This window comes from Dreissena polymorpha, chromosome 7 (assembly GCF_020536995.1).
Source record: "Dreissena polymorpha isolate Duluth1 chromosome 7, UMN_Dpol_1.0, whole genome shotgun sequence".
Lineage (NCBI taxonomy): Eukaryota > Metazoa > Mollusca > Bivalvia > Myida > Dreissenidae > Dreissena > Dreissena polymorpha.
This window is the reverse complement of record NC_068361.1, coordinates 40841054-40855483: the sequence shown is the minus strand read 5'-3', so window position 1 is coordinate 40855483 and position 14430 is coordinate 40841054.

Here is a 14430-nt window from a genome sequence, read left to right as displayed (position 1 = left end):
TTCGCATTTTCATTGGTTTGGAGCCATTACACGTGAATTATGTAAAACAATGACGGTTATAGTGATGATTTGTATTGTGGCTAGAGAATTTAGATATCCGGGAATTGGTTCCTACGGACAATTTTCCATGTGCTAATTTTGACAAAGGCGGACATTAGTTCCTACGTTATTTTGACAGCCCAGACATCGGTCCCTACCATTGGTTGCCAAACTTAACCACAAAGTATACGCCGATCAAAGGCTATCAACTCATATTTTGCCAACATTTTAATTCACATTACGTATTAACTTTATGACAAGCTGACAATTTAATTTGTGCATCATTTCTTTCACGACCATGTTAGCAAACTGCGAAAACAATATATATATCAACAGAAATGACACACACCTTCAATTTCACTGCTTATATGGAACTTCTAACGAACAAACGCAGTTAGTCATTGCTATGCTTCGATGGTATTCACTCCAAGAAACACACATCTTAGGTATACAACACGATGGCAATACAGTAAAAGTCGCCCCGAATCCTGTACGGATTCGTCTATTGCAGATCTCGGTATAAGTCCATATATTAAACAATTTTGAGCGTTATCATGCTCATTCTCATCCACGCGAAATATTATTTTAATTGTATTACAACGTCATAAAATAAAAAAGCACAATATTTTAAAAGGTACACTTGGCAGCCATACTGACTGCATGTCTAAGTCAAAACGCGGGTCCAAATCCGAAGAAGTTGTTATCGGCTACGAAGTCTGTATATGCAACGCCGTGAAGTCTGTGATAGGTCCTTCTATTCGAATTTAAGGTTTTTATAATCACCTGATCCAGGCGTCTTTGCGGCACAACCTTGCCGAGGGCATTGTAAGTACACTGGTACCTACAAGGACGATATAAAAATCCGCCACTTCAGTTGAGTATTGGACGGCCTTGCGTGTTTACATAGAGAATACTAGGTTATCGTTGAATACAGAGAAGTTTATGTTGCGAGGCTTAGAACGCCGGAAGCGCGAGCCTTGGCGAGCGCTTTCGGTGTTCGAGCCGAGCAACATAAACTTCTCTGTATTCAACGCTAATCCTAGTATTCTATTTATCCCATTTGATTTTTTCAACGTGACATTTAACATAAATAGATCTAATAACCTTAACAATAATTTTAATTCAGTCATAAAAGCGCTTAAAATCTAACAAATGTAGCCATGCGTAGTGATATACATGTTACGTATTTGTTCTGGTACGCAAAATAGTCTTTAAAAAATTCACACACAAACTGTAAAACAAGTAAAAATTATCACCATATGCCTACATTCAATTTTACGCAGTATGCGAATTTTAACACATTACGACCGCGAAAAGAAGATTTTACTTTACTATAATTCATTTTATTTTCGAAAGAAAATGATCAAATCCAATATGGCGGCGATTGCTCCTGACAAAATGCTGTCGATGTCAACATACATGTACACCATCGACGACCTAGTTCTGGCTACCATAACTTTAAATGTCGCTTTTTATGATTTTTGACTGGCGCGACTTTGTACAGGTCTTTCAATACTAAATAAACTGTACGCTGAAGTTTCTTTAGCTATCGAAGACCTTGACAATTTTGACGAGTAAACAGACAATTGCAGCGACTGACACTTTATTTGACAAAATATACAGGGCAATACGTTTTCCGACTTCGGACGACGAATTTAAGGACGCGCAGAACGTGTTTTTTATATAATGTTATGGGTATGCCGTGTGTGATCCGATGCATCAATGGCGCCCATGTTAAAATCATTTCCCCGAGAACAGGGAACGACAAAAGTACAAACAAAAATCAAAACACGGAAGAACTAGTAATAGTATCTTACCTTTAATTATCCTTTAAAATCCATCTAATAATCCATTTAACACAATAACTGACGATTTTGCATCTAGGGTCTTTAATAATTATTTTAGCATAGTTAAATAAAGACCCTTATGCCATTCTATCACTTTATTCAAATGAGTTTATGAACGCGATAAACTTTCTTCTTCGTCACACGCTACGTCATGTACTCTACATTACTGCTGTTCAAATGAACCGGAGCAGTTTATCTAATAATAGCCGTTGGTAAACTCGGTTGCATTTGCAGATTTCTGCATACAAACATAATTATGTTTAAACTTGCACAATGTTTTATTTATCTATGGTAAATGCCCTTATTGTACGAGAAAATAATTTAATATATAAATACACAAAGAATGGCAAACATTCCAGTACACAACAGATAAATAAGTAGAAAATACCCGTGTACAAAATGGGACGTTCCCAATTCCAGTGTGGTGCTATTTTTACCATCTTATACTTTACACAGCTCTATGCCTAACGTGAATTAAATAGGAAAGCAAACATAGCAGATTATTCATGAACTGTGCGATATGTGTATGGCTTGTTGTACATTCTTAATATTTAAGTTAAATGTCAAAAGTATATGCTTTGGTTATAAACAATGCACATTACACGAAATAAGGAAAATGTGATCAATTGACAATTCAGATATGTCGACATACAGTACATGTAGAAAAAATGTGAAATAAGTCGCGTTTATAATAAATCGTCAAAAAAATGGGGAAAATGACGCAATAATATGTCATTTTATGACGCCATCAATCAGCTGATTCATTATACGGATGGCGAAAAATTATGTCATATGACTTGTTTTAAAGGTTGAAGGTCGTATAATTTTTAAGCTTAAGTTTTGTCGACTTTGTTATAAATAAAAAAATAACAAAACAAAAATCGTGTAATTTCATATTTTATTTCAACATTTCTTTTGGTGAATATGTCAGATATATGTTTTTCTGCAAAATATGCACATTTTCTTCTAATGGGTGACCTTAAAATTCGATCAATGAACCAAACAATATCGACCTAATTTTAGCGCATATCGCATGACGTCATTTAAAAAGTAGTCCGTGCACGCGACAGGTATATTCCACAGTGTTGAATACAAGCAAGTATATCCCACAACGTGTTATACCGTCAATGTCGCGGTGAAAATGGGATAAAATGGACGACGTCGACAGCGGGATGGCATACTTGAAGCAGTCCGCACCGGATGTCATTATATTGGACGTGGACTGATATGAAGCTGGTAAAGTGTCTTAGGAATGCCTGTCCGGGTCAGCGATAATGTAGGAACCAATTTCCGGGCTGTCAAAATAACGCAGGAACCATTGTCCGGGTTGTTTAAAAAACTTTGGAACCATCGTGCGTGTTGTCAAAATAACATAGGAACCATTGTTCGGGTTGTTATAATAACGCAGGAACCAATGTCTGGGTTGTCACAATAACATAGGAACCAATGTCCGCAGTTGGTAAAATTAGCACTGGAACCAATGTCCGTAGGAACCAATGCCGAGAATATACGAACAAAATGTAGCATGCGCTGCCACACTGCGAGATTATCCATGGACACCATACTTGTTAATCGCGAATATTCAAATAGGATGTGGAACACATGGATACATAACAAAAGAAGAAAAAAACCTTTTAGCTTTGTAAAATGCTTCCTTTAACTCTTTTAGCTTTGTAAAATGCTTCCTTTAAGACGTAAGACACTTCTAATTGTAGCGCGTTGGCAATACAGGAACAGAACAGATATTTGATTTGATTTGTACATAGTACATCATCAGCTTTTATGATAATTTTAGTTTCAAGGAAGTCCCTCCTTACCGAAAATCAAGTTTAGGGGGAAAGTGTCGTCCCTGATTAGCCTGTGCGGACTGCACAGGCTCATCAGGGACGACACTTTTTTTAATATAACACATACAATGAATACATGTATATGATCATAAAACCGTGTAGCAGATACCGTGTAGCAGCAATAATGCTCAGACATGTTATACAAGATATGCTAATAAATACTTTTTTGACTTTGTGGTTTCCTTTTGATTAAAAAAAATATATATGTTTTTTTTTTCTTTAGTTGTTTGTGAAAGGTGTTTAAAAAAAGAAAAACAATGAAAAGCAACAGAATAGTTATGACTAAGGATGAGTTGCATAAAGTGAGTAGAAAGCATACTGGACTTGTTTATGAAAATTTAATGTGTTTCCATTTATGTTCAAACATATCAAGTGTATCATTGTTAAGTATGGAAGCATATTTGTGCCACTACTTACCAGATGAAATAACGTGAAAATAATGGCGGATTTTGCGGGAAAAAAAAATGTCGATAACAGATAAATTTTCACGAAAAAAAAAAAATTATGTTAACACGAATTTTTCCCTGTTAGTGCTCTAAACAGTCAGCACATGAAGATAAATTAAAGTTTTCACGAAAATAAATCACTTTTCTCGAAAACAGATAACTTTTCATGAAATCTTTGAAATAATACATTTTCACGAAAAGAGTAAAATAACGGAAGACTTTTCTTGAAAACTTTTCACGAAACCTTAAAAATTTCGCGAAAGTGTCCAGATCTACATATAGATTCACTTCAGAGTGTTTTTGTCCGGTTCATAACTTTGCCATTTTAACATAAATTCCTTTTAATACTTGTTTTTTTAATGTTATTTCGTTGTCAATGGCTTTGGTGTCGCTTGTGTTTGTTTCATGTAATTGTTTTTCAATGATTTTGCTGGTTTCGGTTTCATGTTTATGTGTTATGTGGACGACACTTTACGCACATGCATTATAGTATTCTAGTATTCTCATGATGCTTCTCATACCAATAACGGTTTTGTAGCTTGTATACGCTGCAAAACTTAACTGGTAGTGAGTGTTATTTCTGCTTATTCAATGCATAATGTATGTGCGGTTGATATTTCCCAATTAATTTAGTTGTTTCAATGATAGTTTGGTCCAGTTTGCTAGTTCGAAGTTAGTGTCGTTATATTGGTATAGCTATACGGAATCCGGATAGTGCCATCTATAATCTCGCCCTTCTTTTATCAAGGGCGACACTAGACACACGAAGCGATACACGATATTTTTCGCGACAGTCGCGGCGACACACGATATCTTTAACACGATGCATCGCCCTTGTGCATGTAGCCCAAAAGGCGATATATCGTGTTAAATATATCATGCGTGGCCGCGACTGTCGCGCAAACTATCGTGCGTCGCCGCGACTGCCGCAAAAAATATCGTGTGTCGCCGTGACTGTTGCGAAAAATATCGTGCGTCGCCGCGACTGGGCTCGAAAAATATCGTGTATCGCTTCGTGTGTCGTGTCTCGCGTTCAAAGGGCGACACTGGACACACGAAGCAATACACGATCTTTTGCGCGACAGTCGCGGCGACGCACGATATTTTATTATTCAAATATCGCCCATATTATCCGAATCTCGTGTATCGCGGTCTAATTTCAGACCGCGACACAAGACACACGAAGCGATACTCGATATTGTATATGCCGTTAAAGAATTGAGACATAACTGCTAATTATCATTTTAAAGGTATGACTATAGATACAATTTATTAGAAGGCTATACATATTTGAATTTATTTGAAGTTTTCCCTTTAATGTCAAAATGGACAATATCTCTATTATGAAGTGCATAAGACTTCTTGTTTCTGGAGTACAAAATTATGTTATGTTTTAAAGGGTCATTTTTAATAGAATATGAACAGTAGGGAATTTGAATTAAAAAGAACAAAACCCAGTATATTTTAACAGCAAATCTCAAACACAGAATATATAATCATCAAGTAATTTTTTTACATATACATGTAGAGAAAGTTTCAATTTATTATGATCATACTGTTTACACTCGTCAACTGTTGTCTTTATCATAAGATCGTAGCTAAAAATATTAACAAAAAACACAGTTTCATGGCAAGAAAGCCCCAAGTAGTTTGTTTTCAGTCAAATAAGTGAAACTTTCTTCCAAAGATGGACCACTTAATTATGTTACTATCTTCTTGAAATATGATAACTGTCTAGTTGGTATTGAGAAAACTAAAAGGCAAAAGTTGTGTACAGTCTCTTACGGTGTGCGGTGACATTATCCGTCCACATAAAATATTGGACAATTTAATATCACTTTAAAATAAAAACTCCTATTAATCATGTTTTATTTAGGGTGAATGTTTTAAAATTTAATTGTTACAACTCTACCCTTAGGAAGAGTTCAAAGGATTCTATTCTGACATTAAAACATACAAAAATATCTGCACCAGGATAACAGCTTTGATATGTAGGAAATTTCAAAAACAATGAATATGTGTATACTGAGATGTAACTATGGTAACGTGTATGTATATATGTACAATTACAGAAATGTATAGACATTCATGGACAAAGTGTATACGTTTTTGTAACTTGGTTAAACATAGCGAAAACACGAAAATTAAATCCAAACCATAATGGATATATAAATAACAGAAATATATTAAATATATAGGTTTTTACAAACAAATCAATAGTGTGACACTGGAAGGTACTAGTTTTTATAGCATTTACCAATTATAGCTGCAGTTATAAGTTTATTTTTCATGAACATTTTACAATGTATCATGTAATGGATATGTTTAAATAGAAATATCAATTACAAAAATGTTTTCATGAAAATTTCAATAACAATAAGAAAATAGGCTTTCTTTAAAATCTTAGATTAAATAATCTATTTATCTTATTTAAAAGGTTTTAATTTAAATGCATATTTAAGGAATGTATTCACCAAAATATTACTTAAATGTAAATGTTTTAAGAATACAAACAATGAAGGAAATGAATAAATATTTGCATGAAGTTAAACTTTATTAATATTTTCTCTCTGACTGGCGTTTCTTGTTTGATCTATTTTATTGTTGTATTGTTTAGCAGTCACATAAACAAATAAGCAATGTAATATGGATCATTTACACCCGTTTTTGCTACTTCTTCGTGTATTTGCGCGATAATGGTCTGAAATATTAACTTTATGATGCTATATTCTTAAATCTTTTTCTAAAAAGAAGGGATGTAGGTGATACTTGTTCGTAATTTCATTTCATCGTTCCTCAAAAAGTGTAGCTCTGTTGGTCTGGTCTCTTTCCTAAACCATTGAGTAATTAAAAGTAATTTTCTTGAATGCGTTTTAAATGCCTATTATTATTGTTTAATTTGAGGTTAAATTTTATGTATGTTTATATGTATCATGAATATTGCTGGGTCAAGTACATGTATGAAATTGAGCGCTCTAAAACCGGTGTAAACCCCCAATGCTTTGATTGACCGTGCCAAGGCGGTGACCCCAGCTTTATTCTTATATGTGTTTATGTTGTTTTGTATTGTGCTGTTTTGTACAGTTTAGGCAATTGGTAACATGCCTTAAATAAAGGAACAACTACGTGTATATAATGAGAATGCAATACTGCTCCAGCAGCTGCAGTTTCACTTCTTTATACTGGTATGCCCACACAATCGACTGGCAGAAGTCAAGAAATTCACGTGATAACCAAAACAAAACAGCATGTCAGTAGCGACCTGAACGAACAAGATGAATAAACTTAGGCGAAGCGGCTCAGAGAACAATCGAAACTATGTGATAACAAAAACAATCTCATACAATAAAAAGTACAACACAGAAAGTCCTCTTGGCCGAGGATATTCGAGTTCTTCATAAGGCCGGTACTATACCAACTGTTTTAGTTAAAACATGTCCGACGAAGTCGTCGTAAGGTGCCAATATTCGGCGTTCCTTGCGTTTGTCCGTAGTCTTCATGCGTTCTTACGACGAACCTACGGCGGCCTTGAAGATCCTTCCGCGTCCTGGGTTGTCGCAAGCTTTCAATAATAAAGCAAGTCAGGAGTGGCGGATGTTTTAAAAAGCACACATTTTACATCACATAAAGGGCACTAACTCCACCAGGGTTGTGCATTTAACTATGCGATTAATCTCGCTGGTTTAACAATGCGGTAAAGTGTGTAATTATCGGAATGCTTAACATGTCAACATTAAGTTGAGTAAGAACATTTCATAAAAATCAATCAAATTGTTAAACAGATATTCTTGCTTGTTTAGAAGGCAATACATTGACAGTTTTTCACTTGTCCCATTGGACCAGTGGACCAGTAGATTACTTTTTATTTGTCCAGACCAATATTTGGATTTTCCTTTATGTTGGGACTACCGTTAATGTATTGTGATAAAATATCAGAATATGTCTTGTAAGGAATACAAAAACGACAGCAACACGTCATCCGGCTTCTTTTTTGTTAAACAATTGTGTTTTCTATATAAATAAAACGATAATCTAAATCACGTTTTGTCATTTCCTGTAAAACAAAAACTGTAACAGTTTTCTTCACAGAGCAATACAGCTTTGCTTATTTGTAGAGAATGATTTTTTTTTAAATCTGATTAGTGTTGGTATATTTTATGCTTTTATTTTTATTTAAATCTAACCAGTCGTCCGTCTTCATACTTGAGCTGTGGTCCGTTCGGTCCCGTCGCTATATTGTTCTTCAAAATTGTACGGTCTTTAACCAGACATCAACCTACCAATAATGTTTTTATATGTTATACCCATATATGGTGTTAAATTAGTTATCCGATCCTGCTTTTAGCAGTAAGTAGACACTTAAGTGATTAATTATGCATTATTTAGTATTCTGGGCTGTGCCTAAATAGCAGTCACGCTATAGCTAAATAGAAGTCACGCTATAGCTAAATCGGAATGACGCTATAGCTAAATAGAAGTCACGCTATAGCTAAATAGAAGTCACGCTATAGCTAAATAGAAGTCATGCTATAGCTAAATAGGAGTTACGCTATAGCTAAATAGGAGTCACTCTATAGCTAAAAAGAAGTCACGCTATAGCTAAATAGGAGTCACGCTATAGCTAAATAGAAGTCCCGCTATAACTTTAAGGCGAATGATAGCCTAAAGATTGCTTTCATATTAAATAGAGTGGGTTATCACGTGAGTCAAGATTACGACGTTAGTGTCGAGCGGGTATAGTCGAGATATAACGCGAATACAATAGGAAATAAAAGCTAGTCACTTCCTTAATAGAATGGCTGGAAAGTAATAAAGGGTATAAAGGGTATAACACGGCGGAAAATACCTGTATCGGCGTGGTTATTGCAATCTTACTATTACGTGTGTTTATTATCCCCTTAAAGGGGCCTTTTCACAGATTTTGGCGTTTTTTTAACTTATTCATTAAATGCTTTATATTGATAAATGTAAACATTGGATCGTAAAAGCTCCAGTAAAAAATCAAGAAAAAAGATTAAAAAAGGAAAAGAACATTGCCCGGAGCAGGTTTCGAACCAGTGACCCCTGGAGTCCTGCCAGAGTCCTGAAGTAAAAACGCTTTAGCCTACTGAGCTATTCCGCCGAGTACACATTCTGGTCGTATTTTATACCTTATATAAGCAATCTTCGTAGTTTCACAAAATTTAACGACAAAAACAGAACTCTCCAAATTATTCAATCGTTTCGCGTTGCAACGCTTTATAATTTTTAGGTTTTAAAATCGTCAAAAGATGCATATAATGGCTATATTAGAGCATGGTTAATGTTCAGTATTACTGTTTCCTCACAAATATCATAACTAAAACGAAAACTTACGAATCTGAAACAACTTTTTTCAATTTTGTCAATTTACCAAAGCGTGAAAAGATCCCTTTAAAGCATCTCAGGACTACAGGCACAAAAACGCAATACGATACAAAGCAGCAAAATGACGCCGTCATGATCTTATACAGAGCAATTGGTTTTGATCGTGTGATTACGAGAGGGACGTTGTGCGAAAACATGTTGCAAAGGCACGACGTGATTGTTACACGGATTTGTATCTTGTATCTTGTCGTCGCTCGTCGAGACAACATATTTCGTTCTTAAATTGTCCGTATCACGATATCAAGAATCTTGAAAGTTTGTAAATGGTTGAATAAATGATCCAGTCAAGTAATATTTATTTATAAAGTCGGGGTTTTAAACATGACAAACACAAGCTCTGAAGAGCTTTTAAAGCCGACTTATACATAACATTACATGATAACAACATGATATATAGTACATTTAATGAACACATAGTTATAACAATCCTGTAGTTGAGAAACAACAGAGAATATGAGTTTGAGTAAAATATCGCTTTAAAAGACTAGAGGTAGCTTAATACATGTATTACTTAAAAAACAAAAAACAAAACAAAAACTAGCGTTTACATGTACTTAAAATATCAGACAAATTTAGAACTACAAAGCTTAGTAATGAACAAATAAATAGTGTACAAGGCATGCAATCATGAAAGGACAAACATTAAAATGAAAAGCAGTACAAAGGAAAACCAAGGAACATAAAACACATTGAACATAACATAACAAAACACACCAGTACATATAGGAACATATATTAAGCAAGCTAAAAACATAAGGTAGCAGCTAAAAATAACATAGAACATAAAAATTCAAGCTATATAATATCATTTAAGAACAATCACAGCTTACAAGATGTTGTATACTTTAACGCGTACAAAAAATTAGTACTAAGAACTCTATGACTTTTTAAAATATAAAATATACAAATTATATATAATACGGCACAATTAAACATTAAGAGACTTTATAAAAATAGGGAACCTGATTAATTTTACATTTCTTGCATGTAACAAATATGTAAAACACACACATAAAAAGGAAAACATATGGGTAGACATAAGGAAGCAAAGCAGGGATATATAAAGCAAGTTTACAAAACAAAGGCAAAGGGTTGGGATCATGCAGGGAAACATACATATTGGGAGACAATAGCAACAAAAAACAGGGACGTATTTGTTTTAAACCCTTTCAGTGTCACAGGCTACAAATTTTAATATTTAAAATATATTTAGTTATTTATGCAAGATGGACAAGAGTAGACTGATCCATTCCAGTACCCAAGCATGGATTTAAAGGAATTGAAGGATGACATTTGCCTAAAGTGATTTGGTAAATTATTCCAGAGTTTTGCAGCTGTGTATCTGAAAGAGTTTATACCATACCTGATTGTTCTTGGCTTAGGCAGCCTTACTGTATTTAAATATCTAAAATTATAAGAATGTTCTTTAATTTCAACAAAATCATGTAAATAAGAGGGTCCATCCTTATTATACATTTTAAAAAATTCTTGTGAAATTATTCTTAAGCGCCTTATTTTAAGGGATGGAAGACCAGACCTTGTGAGAAGAGCATCATAAGCTGAAGTAAAATCATTGTAAATGAATCTTAGTGCTCTTTCTTGATTTTTTTCCATTTTCTTTGTATTTGTTTCATTTGTAAAGTGCCAGGTGAGTGGGCAATAATTAAAGTTTGATAAAATAAAAGATTGATACATTGTGATTTTACAAAGCTTATTTAAGTTATGGCCAAGTCGCTTCATTACATTTAATTGCCTTGATGCCTTTTTACAAATGTTACTTATGTGAGTGTTAAAACTAAGATTAAAATCTAAAGTAACACCGAGAAGAACAACTTCATCTTCACATTTAATAGTAACATCATTAAATTTGAAAGTAAGATCTAAGTTGTGAGTTTTCTTCCCAAGGGACATTGCCTGAAATTTGTCAAGGTTTGCTTGCATTTTATTTTCATGGAACCATTTGATGAGACTTAAACTATCATTTTCAAGAACATTGACCAGATGTTCATGTGATGTACTACTAAAAGAGAGTGTATTGTCATCTGCATAGTTATAGAGGTTGGATTCTGTTACAAATTCAAATATATCATTCATAAAAATATTAAAAAGGACAGGACCTAGAATAGAACCCTGAGGAACTCCCTTCAATGTCTCTTGGAAAGAACTATGAACATCACCAACCCTGACACATTGCTGCCTTTGTGATAGATAGCTATCAATTAAAGATAAAGACTTTTCATCAAGACCATAATGTTTCAATTTTAGAACTAAAAGATCATGCGGTAAACAGTCGAAAGCCTTTGAGAGATCCATCAAAATAGCTGCAACGTAATGGTTTTTATCAAGAGATGTTTTCCAATCTTCAATGATTTTTAGCAAAGTTGTATTACATCCATATCCTGGTCTAAAAGCACTTAAAAGAGGATTAAAAATGTTATTAAAATGATTCATTAGTTGAGTGAAAATGGCTCTCTCAAAGACTTTGGACATGACAGGTAAAAGGCTAACAGGTCTGTAGTTGGCTTTATCTAAGGTGCTATTCTTTTTAAAAATTGGAGCTACTTGTGCTATTTTAAAATTTGAGGAAAACTGTGAGTTTGCAAAGGATTTGTTTATGAGTTTAGTTAGAGGTTTTGATATTACTGGTTCTGCAAGTTTTAACATTTTTACGGAAAGTCCATCATAACCTGTAGCCTTTTTACTGTTCATTTTCCTAATTTGTTTTGTAACAAAAGATTCATCAATATTTGTAAAGGTTAATGTTGAGTTACAGTTTTTCATGATATTGTCAATTTTTTAATACTTGAATGATTGTTATCAATAGTAATAGAATTATCTCCTATTGAACTAGCAACATTAACATAATAGTCGTAATTTGAATTTTGATATAGTCAAAATTCAAATTCCATGCAAACCACTCCATAAACGACGTTTAAAATACTTGTCTACCTGATAAAGGTTGGGATGACAACTTTGTTTTAATGAAAAGCAAGGCATATTACAGACCGTACATGTTTACATTAGTTAACTAGTAATTACGGAATTTTGCTGGTTTAAATGTCGGCTCTACATTGTGCAATTATGTAGGTCCGATCTCGTTCCGATGGCATATGTTTATTTGATGATGTATTACCATGAAATATTTTAACTGGTAAAGTTCATAAATATTTTCTCCAGTTGTATTATTTTAATACATATGTATATATACAAAGAAACACTAGATGTAATTGCAACAATACACACATATACTTATAAATATTGGTTTATGATTTTATGATCGAGAGTATATATCTGTTTTTAAATTTATTTAATTACTTCAAATTTAGATAAATATAATTATGTACAACTTTTTATGAATTGTAATGTATTTAACATATATTAGGTCTAAAAATATTAACAGGTGTGATACTAATAATACTGTCTTCTTAACCAAAGTAACACTATTACATTATTATGAAACTTGTATACATAGCAGTATTCACACGTTTGAGAGTTGAAGAACAATCCTTCTAGCGAGCCGTACTAAAAATACATGTCAATTATAGTTTACTTATGTAACAATAGCAAACATTAGCCCTTGATTTATTCATATACGAAACAAAAACAAATAGGCAACCCAAGTGCTCTTGTCATATTACAATATTAAATGAATAGAGGATATTTGTTGAATTTGGTGGAATATCGATAAATTCACAATTGATCATAGAAAATATATTATTTCTGTGATCACGAGTGAATTAAAATCGATATTCTACCAAATCCAACCTATTTTCTTGTTATTTTATGCTTACAAATGATTTTTTATTTGTATTTTTGCCATACCGAACAATATAATTCCCCGTTGGGTGCCCAAAAATGTTGATACATTTATGTTCAAATGAAGCTTATCCGTTTTTTTTTAAATACACATTCAATGCAGGTTAATCGCCCTTTGTAACATTGGGGGGATCGCAATGGGGAAACCAAATATATCTAAAAATAGTTCCGGTCAAAGAATGAAATATATCGAGAATATTCACGGCTATGAAATATCATTTTAATTCACTGATATTTCTCTATAAACCATCGAAAAGCATTACATAAACCATAATATTTTTACACGGTGTGTGTAAGAAAGACAAACACGCAAAACTAAATGCAATGGAATAACGACGTTTGATAGGCGGGCACGCGTATACGGGAGCTTACCGCGTTATGTGAGAAAGTTGTTGCAAAACTTCAAAGATGGCGTCGTTTAAGTGTTTTTCGTGAAGGAGTATCGGATATTTTCACCCGGTAAGACAGTTTATATTTATATTTCTTTTAAATGAATAAGCCCTTTCGGCTCTACGGTGATTGTGCTCCCCTCGGTTTTTTGTTTCAAAACCGTAGACGCCGGAATAAAAAAGTTATTGAAGCAAAACCGTCGACAAATTTGTTGTTTAATTTCTTGACCTTCGAGATGTTGGATGTTCGAATATCATTTTCTCTCATAATAAACAGTATTTGTGCATGTGTACAGTAAAATATAACATAAATCACGAATATTTTATTATCTCGACGCGTTGTTATGTCTATTAATTCATTTAATGCCGAATTATAACGGGTTAACCCCCATTTTTGGAACTAAACTTCCTTTTAAGCACATTTTTGGACCTGACTTCCAAATGATTAACAGCTCTTTCCTATGTTACAAGGTTTTATGCGAAATAACTTTCGTGAATTAATTCCGCATTGGTGCGAATGTCTTGGAAAACATTTTCACTTGAAGAAATCAAGAGTTTTCTTTTTTCTATTAATTGTTTTATTATTAATTTGTATTATTATATGTTTTATCGCGTACTAAACGCTAACATTTAGTGTGTG